The 10,518-nt window shown below is 48.8% G+C and overlaps 1 long non-coding RNA gene across 1 annotated transcript; it reads left to right on the forward strand.

Moving 5' to 3' along the window:
• Positions 1-633: 633 nt before the first annotated feature.
• On the forward strand, positions 634-7,016 carry LOC125513348. Its single transcript, XR_007285873.1, has 2 exons — positions 634-3,786; positions 4,366-7,016. It is a non-coding gene; the product is annotated as an uncharacterized LOC125513348 (long non-coding RNA).
• Positions 7,017-10,518: the final 3,502 nt, after the last annotated feature.

Below are 10,518 nucleotides of genomic sequence, written 5' to 3' on the forward strand. Positions count from 1 at the left end.
CGTGCTCGAGGGAGCACACCGCGTACCTTTCTTCCTAGGGGACCGTGATGATTCCGCAGCTTCCCGACATCTTGAGGACGTTGTAGCCATGGTGGGTGACTGCCATGAATTTGGCTAGCGCTGGGTACCCAAGGATGGCGTTATACGACAGACGGATGTGGGCGACGTCGAAGTCGATGAGCTCGGTGTGGTAGTTGTCGCGCTGACCGAAGGTAACAGGGAGACGAACTTGGCTTACCGGGGTGGTGGAGCAGTCAGTCACTCCTGAGAAGGGCTTGGTGGGCCGGAGCTGATCGTACGGCACTTGAAGGCTATCGAACATCTCGACGGACAGGACACTGAGCCTTGCGCCGCCGTCGATGAGGGACTTGGTGACTTGGACATTGCTGATGACGGGTGAACAGAGCATCGGGAGAACGCTGGCGGTTGCCGCGCATTTGAGTTGGTCCGCCGAGCTAATGGTGATGGCGTACTTGGACCATCTGAGCGGGCGCGTGGCCCCGATCTTGGGGAGGGCTGCTGATAAGTACATTTCCTATTCATATTTTGGCACACAAACACACTATTTATTGTCATCCAACGATCCATTCTTTCCGTGAACTATGGTATATTTGAATGAAAATCATATAAAAGATCATTTACTTGTCATTTGATTATTTTGCAGAAAAGTACGCAAAGGCACTATAAACTTCAAGATTCGGACAAGTTGGCTATTGAGAAGAGAGAAGGGCAGGAAAGAAGTGAAGAAAGGGAGTTGAGCGAGAAAAATTGAAGTAATCAAGGAGCCAAGCTATAGATGGCAGGACCAACTTTGGAAGAAAGAAGAGAAGTAGCAGGGCCAACTCGTAAATTGGCAGATCATAGGAGGGGATCAAAATCCCTAGCGCAACCTCAATTCCACTCGGGCCTGGCATCTCATCTCTCTCCCTCACCCTTCCTTCTCCACCTCCGGCCGCCGCCATGGCTAGGCCGGCGTGGTGGTGCGCCTCCGCACCATCAGCACACCCACCACAAACATCCACCACTCACCACCAACTTCATCCACCAGCGCCACCATCTCAAGCCACCGCCTCACCTCGCGCGCCTGACCAGACAAGGGCGAGCACGGGCGTCTGGTCCTCCGCGTGACCTCTCCCTCTCCGCCGATCCTCTCTTCCTGATGCCCCTGCTGCTCCTTCTCTTTGCGCCTCCTTTGCTGATTCTCTGCTCTGAACCTCAAGTTGCTGCTGCCACTTCTTCTTCTCTGAACCCAAACTCTGTTGTTCGCTGCTCCTCTTTCTTTGCTGGTGCTTCTTCTTCTCATGCCCCCTGCTGCTTCTCTCCTCACGTCCCTGCTGCTTTTCTCCTCACATCCCTGCTGCTGCTCCATTCCCAATCTTGCTGCTGTTCTCTCTCTCCCTCTCTCTCTCAAATTTCTATAATCTTCAGAAGTGTTATAACTAATACTATGTAATGTTCAGTCTTGATAAGTGTAGTATCCTGCTGCTTGGCTCAGTTTCGAATTTATAATATAAATGCTAAATTAGTATGGCCTGAGTAGTTGATACCTTGTCACTTAGAGAAGTACTTGATCTGTTATACTTTGTTTAGTGAAATAGTAATCTTCATATGTGTGTGGTGTCCTATGAGATATACATATGTGTGTGTTTGTGATGTGATACATATATTCTGTCCTACAACCTTGTTTCTTCCCTCTGTCATACTTGTTGTTATTATACATATTCTTGTCTTGCTGATTTCCTTTTGTTGTTTAAGTAGTAACACCTGTGCTAGTATTATAGTTTCTCAAGTAATGAAAATACCAAAAAGATATTGAGTAAAATCTGAATTTCCCTTTGCTATTTGTCATTTTCTTTGTCAATGATCTTTGGGAACAACCTTGTTAGTTTAGGTTTTATTTTCAGTTTTCATCACCCAATTCTGTGTCACCTAGCTTTAGCCGAGCGTCGTCGCTGATCGTCTAGGCCCTGAGGAGAACTTCGACATCCACAGTTTGGGTGAAATATCCCGCTGTATTTCAATTGATCATTTTGGCGCCGTTGCCGGGGAGTAGCGTAGAGTGACCATGTTAGGCTATAGACTAGGTTTTACTTGTTTTTTCTTTTGTGCTATATATATGTGTGTGTGTGATATATCTCTAACCCCTAACCATTGTTCCAGTTATTTTCTCTTTCTTTTCTTGGTTATTCTGCAGGTTATTGCATCTTTTCAGATATGGCTTACTATTCAGATCATCATGCTTATGCGAGCAACACTACAAATAGCACAGAAAGTATTCAAGAACTGATTAGTAAGATTTCCCATCGATTAGATGATTTAGCTCGGCAGCGAGAAGTAGTTTTTGAAGATAGGCCTAGCTCTTATGATCCTTATTCTAGAGGCCATCCTTATGTTGCTCCTACATGCCATATTTGTGGATTTCAGGGCCATTCACCCGCTGAATGTCAGCGTGGTTACTCTCACTCTCCCGATTGTTATGGCATGAACTTCGCCCCACAGCCTAGCTCATACCAAAACAATTGCTCATATGGGTGGCCTGAAAACTAGAATATGTCATATAGGAGCAACAACCCTGAGATGTCACCATTTGCTTCTAGTAATCATATGCAGGGATTTAGGTACAATGAGGAGAGCAACAACTATGCGCCACAACAATTCTATTCACCTCCTAATCATATACCTCAACACCAGGAGATGTTGCCAATGGAGTTAAATGGTCCTCCATTTGGTCAACCAACACCTTCAACACAAGTGCCCACACAAGATGACTTTGATGATATAGACAAGCTCACATTGCTTAGTCTCGAGTTCACTTGGAGTGCCGAAGATGATCCAATTAGGCCGGTGATACTAGAGGAAATGAAGAAGATCATGAGTGGAAAAGAGCTAGTGGAAGAAGTAAGGAAGATTGAGAAGAACATTAACGCTGGGAGCACTATTTCTTCACAGCTTGAGCTGAGTGTTTCTGGGATATCTCTTGATACATGTGAGGTTCCAACACCTTCATAAGAGATACTTCATATCCAAGAAGAAATTCTCGAAGTCAAGGAACAAGATGGAACAGAGCTTGAATGCCCAAGTGATCAAGATGAAGATCCGTTGCCTATCACTCCTGGAGAAGTAAAAGAAGTTGTTGTAGATGAAGATGAAGAACCTGAGATTCATTTGCCTATTGTCATACAAGAGTGTGATTTGTTAGGTTCATTCAATCCTCTTAATGACATGTCTCCATATGATTTGTTTGCTACTACCTTGCATTGCATGATGCCATCACTTAAGATTGATTTGAAAACTCATTTGCTTGGATATGATGATATATACCCTGTTAGTGGCAGTACTCTCATTTGTGATGATCATAGTTACTTTCCTCGTGCTAGTCCTATGCTTAATTATAAATATCATCCTCATGTTAGTATTGAGCTTGTTGATTCGTATCATACTTGTCATGTTCTTTATAGCTATGCTTATGTACTTGGGTACTCTATTGATGATTTAGAGGGCATTACCCCTTTCACTTGTATGGTCTCTTTTGTCGAGTGCTCTTTCAGGTTTTTGCTACTGCATCGTTCACTACATGCTGACCAGGTTCGAGGTGACATTCCTTGGGACCCCGGTGGATTTAGAGCATGGTGAAGAGGAGAAGCAATGGGCACATACAAGGAAGAGAGAAGCTGGAGCATGCACGAGGATAGAGAGCATGAGGATAGAGAAGCAAAAGCAGGGGAGTCACAATGCAAGAGATGTAGTTGGTGAGATGATCGAGCGAGTGCTACTTCATAGTGCCCGGTGAGCTGTTTCATGACCCATTCTGAACATCATAAATACATGCTGAATTCAATTGCTAGTTGGGTTGCTTGAGCCAGTTATTACTTGTTGTCAAGCTGAAATTCACCTTTGGCATCGTGCTTGATGTGAATTTGTGAACTTGTTTTCTGAATGCCTTGTAAACTAGTGATCTACACCATGCATGCTTGGCTGAAATTAGTGAGAACTATTAGTTTTGAGTGCTCAAATCCCTAGTACACTAGAAAACTTCATCATTTTCTGCATTTACTATGATACACCTAGATCACCATGTTTAGATGCTGAATTTGTGCTGAGTGTGTTCCCATTCAGAGCTATCACCTAACAACTATGGACTAGTATGCTATGTTCCCTAGAGCGGTAGCATGTGAACCAGACATGGAGAAGTGATGATTCCTGTTTTTGTGCTTATATGTGTTGTTCATTTAAGATAAGTAATAATGAATGAATGAATAAGTCTAACTATCTACAGTAGCATGTCATGTTCCCTGGATCGGTGGCATGTGAAATCGGGTTAGCTTGGGCAGTAATTAATAATAAAAAATGTAATTGTCGAACCAGGTGTATACCATGTTCTCTGGATCGGTGGTATGTTCCTTTGGGGAGACAAACAAAAAAACTAATAATTGGTCGAGCCGGGTGTATACCATGTTCTCAGGATCGGTGGTATGTTCCTATGGTGAGTCTACTAATAATATAATCATTGCTTTATCTCTGTAAATAAGTGTTTTAATCACAAGATTTAATTCCAGTTCTTTTTGTTCTCGGGATAATGCTCTCTTTACGAACCATTTGGCACAGTCATCATTTAAACTTGTTGATCCTCTTTTATCATTGTAAAAGTTTAAAATGGTCATGCTTACTAGTATCCTACTGCTTTGTAGAACTCTTAACCATTGATTTTCACTAGCAAAGTTCAAAGCATGCATTGTTTGGAGATCTACTTCACTGGGACATTCTCTAGTCAGTTCGCTGTTCACTACCTTGCTCTTGTCAAATGCCGTTACTTGAGGACAAGTAAAGATTTAAGTGTGGGGGAACTTGATAAGTACATTTCCTATTCATATTTTGGCACACACACACCATTTATTGTGATCCGACGATCCATTCTTGCCGTGAACATATATTTGAATGAAAATCATTTAAAAGATCATTTACTCGTCATTTGATTATTTTGCAGAAAAGTGCGCAAAGGCACTATAAACTTCAAGATTCGGACAAGTTGGCTATTGAGAAGAGAGAAGGGCAGGAAAGAAGTGAAGAAAGGGAGTTGAGCGAGAAGAATTGAAGTAATCAAGGGGGCAAGCTATAGATGGCAGGACCAACTTGGGAAGAAAGAAGAGAAGTAGCAGGGCCAAATCGTAAAGTGGCAGATCAGAGGAGGGGATCAAAATCCCTAGGGCAGCCTCAATTCCCCTCGGGCCTGGCATCTCATCTCTCTCCCTCACCCTTCCTTCTCCACCTCCGGCCGTCGCCACGGCTAGGCCGGCGTGGTGGTGCGCCTCCGCACCATCAGCACACCCACCACAAACATCCACCACTCACCACCAACTTCATCCACCAGCGCCACCATCTCAAGCCACCGCCGCACCTCGCGCGCCCGACCAGACAAGGGCGAGCACGGGCGTCTGGTCCTCCGTGTGACCTATCCCTCTCTGCCGATCCTCTCTTCCTGATGCCCCTGCTGCTCCTTCTCTTTGTGCCTCCTTTGCTGATTCTCTACTCTGAACCTCAAGTTGCTGCTACCACTTCTTCTTCTCTGAACCCAAACTCTGATGTTCGCTGCTCCTCTTTCTTTGCTGCTGCTTCTTCTTCTCACGCCCCCTGCTGCTTCTCTCCTCACGTCCCTGCTGCTTTTCTCCTCACGTCCCTGCTGCTGCTCCATTCCCAATCTTGCTGCTGTTCTCTCTCTCTCTCTCTCTCTCAAATTTCTGTAATCTTCAGAAGTGTTATAACTAATACTATGTAATGTTCAGTCTTGATAAGTGTAGTATCCTGCTGCTTGGCTCAGTTTAGAATTTATAATATAAATGCTTAATTAGTATGCCCTGAGTAGTTTATACCTTGTCACTTAGAGAAGTACTTGATCTGTTATACTTTGTTTAGTGAAATAGTAATCTTCATATGTGTGTGGTGTCCTGTGAGATATACATATGTGTGTGTTTGTGATGTGATACATATATTCTGTCCTACAACCTTGTTTCTTCCCTCTGTCATACTTGTTGTTATTATACGTATTCTTGTCTTGCTGATTTCATTTTGTTGTTTAAGTAGTAACACCTGTGCTAGTATTGTAGTTTCTCAAGTAATGAAAATACCAAAAAGATATTGAGTAAAATCTGAATTTCCCTTTGCTGTTTGTCATTTTCTTTGTGAATGATCTTTTGGAACAACCTTGTTAGTTTAGGTTTTATTTTCAGTTTTCATCACCCAATTCTGTGTCACCTAGCTTTAGCGTCGCTGATCATCTAGGCCCTGAGGAGAACTTCGACATCCGCAGTTTAGGTGAAATATCCCACTGTACTTACAATTGATCATCTCCATCTCCACCACTCCACCACTCCACCCAGTACCACCATCACCTCCATCCACCTGCGCCACCCAGCCATCCATTCACTCATTTCCACCAGCGCCACCATCTCCACCACAGCGCCATCACTCCACCGCCGCACCTCGCGCGCCTGACCAGATGGGTGTCTGGGTACCCGCGCGACCTTGCCTTCTGCCGCTGCTCCTCTTCCCCATCCCTACTACTGCTTCTTCTCCCCTTGCCCCTTCTGTTGCTGCTCTTCCCTGCTGCCTCTCTCTCTTGCTGCTACTATTCTGAACCCAAAACTTGTAGATTGTCATTGCTCCTCCTCCTTCTCCAACTGCAGCTCCTCTTCGCCATGCCCCTGCTTCTGCTTCTTCTTCATGCCCCTGCTGCTCTTCTCTTCTCCGCCTAGCTGTTGCTCCCTCCACTTCTCTCGCTGCTTCTTTTCTGAACCAAAACCCTTGCTGCTGTTCTTCTTCACCAAACTGAACCTACTGCAATTTCTCTCTCTGTATCTCTCCCTCTCGCTGTAATTTCTATTTATTAGAGATGTGTTAGACCTTGTATTATTTAGACTTGTGCTTGTTTGGTTGTTCTCTGTTGATCTGCAAGAACTAGAACAATTTATTGTCACTTTTGTTGATGTGTAAGAACTAGCTATATATGTCATATATATTCTGTACTTGCTGATGATTGGTGTCTAGTTTATTGTTCTTGTGATATAAATGCATATGTGTGTGTTTTTGGTGTGAAACATCTATCTTCTGTCATATAAACTTGTTACTTCCCTCTGTACATGTTTTGTCATGCTACTTCCCTTTTGTGTTAGTTTCTGTTGTCTCTAGTAATAAGAAAACACCAAAAATATAGTGAAGATAATCTGAATCTCCCTTTTGCTTATTTTCATTTTCTTTGTCGTCAACTTTGGTTAGTTCTTGTTACTTTAGGTTTTATTTTCTTGCATTCATAATCTGAACCGCGTTACCTAGCTTTATCCAAGCATGATCATTGACTTGCCTAGTCCCTGAGGAGAACACGACATCCGTAGTTTGGGCATAAAAACCCCACTATAATACAATCGATCAGCTGCATTCACCTCGTGAGAGAACTGCTTGAAGATGCACTGGGAAGCTGGGGCTTGAGCGCCACCCAAGATGCAGGCGATGGCGCGCGGCTCCTGGAAGCCCCCAGCCCATTCGTCCTGATGGTGGTTGTCGTTCCTCCTTGGTGGCGGCGGCAACAGAGGGAGATCAGGGTTGCCCTGAGGACGGTCCTCGCGAGGCGGATCCCACCAGGCGCCGTCATGAGGCTGATCCTGCCAGCAGTCCTCGCGAGGCTGGCCACGCCATTCCTGGCGTGGCCCACGGTCGTCCCAACGTCCTCCACCTCGTCCACATCCTCATCCGTAGCCCCAGTCGTTGCGCTCGGGGCGTCGACCGAAGCGTCCATCTCGGCCCTGAGCTCTTGACAATTGTTGGTGTTGTGGCTGCGCACGTTGTGGAAGGTGCAGAACGTACGGCTGCCCTTGGACGACTCGGGGAGGTCTCGGTTGCGCTTGGTATCTAGTTCTGGCGCTAGTACGGCCACCCCTTTGTGCTTCGCGTCCTTGACCTTGGCCTTCTTCTCCTCTGGATCCGCAGCAGGGAGCTTGAGGAGGGAGAGACGCCCCTCCTCAGCTCTTGCACACTTGGTTGCTATGTCAAACAACTCCAAAGTCGTGCACAACTCCTCATGGATGGCGAGCTCCTCCTTCATCTTGATGTCGCGGACGCCATCGAAAAACGCCGAGATGATGGCCTCGTCTGTCACCTTGGGGATCTTGAGGCGCACGTTGTTGAAGCGCTGGATGTACTTCTGCAGGGTCTCTCCCGGCTATTGCTTGATGTAGCGCAGGTCACCCACATCTGGGGGGCGGTCGCGAGTGCCCTGAAATTGGAGACAAAGTGGTCGCGCATCTCATCCCAGGAAGAGATCGAGCCCGGGGGCAAGTTTAGGAGCCATGAACGGGGGCCGTCCTTGAGAGCCATGGGAAACCAGTTCTCCAAGACCTTTTCATTGCTGTTGGCCGCCTCGATGCTTAGCTCGTAGAGCTGCAAGAACTCCGCAGGGTCGGGGGTGCCGTTGTAGCAAGGAGGCAGGTCCATCTTGAACTTGGCTGGCCAGACGATGCTACACAGCTCAGGAGTGAAGGCGTGGCAGCCTGCCGTGGCCACCGGGGCCCATCGTGGAGGCGGAGCTTGATCTTGGTGCCCCTGCGCCGCCACGGCAAGTGGCGCATGGCCCTGCCATGGCAAGCGGTCCTGACATGGTGGTGCTGGGAGCGGTGGAGCGTTTTCTTGCGGACGGGGAACCTCTTGGCAGCTTCTTTCTTCGTGCACGGGCACACGGCGCGGTGGATCACGCCGTGGGACCACACACCTTGGAGCGAGGACGTCGTCTTGACGCAGAGGAGGCGGAGGCGCTCCATGAGCCACACGTCTCGGTGCGAGGGTGCCATCTTGGTGCGGAGGGGGCGAAGGCGCTCCGTGAGCCACATCGCCCGCAGCCGGGGGCGGGCGAGGCAGCAATAGGGATGGTGCAGGAGAGCCCCCCGCGGCGCTGATGAGCTCGGCGATGCGGTCCAACCAGTCCTCGTAGAGGTCGTCGACCGGGCGGTAGCGCAAAAGCTCGCATGCCATGAGCAGTGTGGCCTGCGCGTCCGTGGGTGCGCGGCGAGCGTGAGACGATGAGTCGGCCAGAGTTAGCGACGGGGTGGCGGTGCGGCCATCTCGACGCATGGAGGGGTGCAACGAGGAAGCTTGCTGCTCGTTTGCCGCTAGGCCGGTGGCGGCGTTGGCGGCGGGTGATGGAGAACAACGGGGAGGCCCGCCGACAGGGGCTATCTGAGCGACACAGGCGGCGAGGGCGGCCCCGCGAGCGTCAACCATGAACTTGGTGGAGTGGCGAAGCGCGGATTCATGAAGGGGAAGGCTTCAGCGCACCCCTACCTAGCGCGCCAAATGTCGGATTTCGGGTTCTGGCAAAACCCTTGAGGTTCGAACACCGGGGTGCACACGAAGATCTCTCCCCCCTCTAGCTCACACACACTATGATCTCAGGGCCTAGCTCGACGGACCCAAAGAACACAAGACACAAGAGTTTATACTGGTTCAGGCCACCAACGTGGTGTAATACCCTAATCCAGTGTGGTGTGGTGGATTGCCTCTTGGGATGAGGATGAACAGTTACAGGGGAAGAACAACCTCCTGAGGAGAGGTGCTCTTGTGCTTGGTGAGTGTGGTGGCTTTGGTGGAATGGATCTGGTCCAAGATGATCGATCTCCGATGTCTCCCCTTTTCTACGGTGGTGGCTAGTCCTATATATAGAGGCCTGGGTCCTCTTCCCAAATATTAGGTGAGAAGGGATCCCACAACGGCCAATTTGAAGGGGGACAGCTAGTACAAGCTATACTGACAAAAGTAGTCTTCGTCTGCCAAAGGCTCTGGTGGTGACACTGTCTTGGGATCCACGGTGACCTCCGTCCTATTTTCCTGCTGGTCTTGGTCATGTTGCACCGATATGGAAACCTTTGCCTGATGCCTCGAGACTCCTCACCTACGCTTGCCTCTTTAGCACCAAAGAGGAAATGAGGACACTGCACGCGCTGGCGCCCGCCTGGCTTCGATCGTCATGGCTTGCGTCACACAAACCTCACGAGGTGTCCCTTGCCTTGATCTTTCCACCCCTCATGAGCCAGCCTGGTGAGGCCGCCCCTGAGGAGGTCTTGCATCTTCTGCCTCGCGAGGCTTGCCCCCTCACGAGGGTCTTGAGTGTTTGCTGGTGAAGATGGGTCGTACAGGGCCGCTGGTGGAGCCATGCTGTGGGCCGCAGGCAGGCAAGTCTGGGGACCCCCGTTCCTAGAACGTCGACAGGTGAGCCCTCTTGGTGCACCTGGGAGCAAGCAGGCATATCGAGGCCCGTCATGTGACCTGGCCACAACCTGAGATGTAAGTAGGGAACAGAAAGGCGGCGTACCCCTGGCTGCAGCATCCAACAGCTCGGTGACGCGCTCCAGCAACGCGTCGCGGCCGCTCTCCATCAGTCGGCATTGCAGTAGCTCCCGCGCCACCACAGGCGCGGATCGCATGCTTGTTCCCGTAGGGTGTGTGGCGCCGTCACTGCTGCGTAGCTTGCGGATCTTG

The sequence above is a fragment of the Triticum urartu genome, chromosome 6 (assembly GCF_003073215.2).
Source record: "Triticum urartu cultivar G1812 chromosome 6, Tu2.1, whole genome shotgun sequence".
NCBI lineage: Eukaryota > Viridiplantae > Streptophyta > Magnoliopsida > Poales > Poaceae > Triticum > Triticum urartu.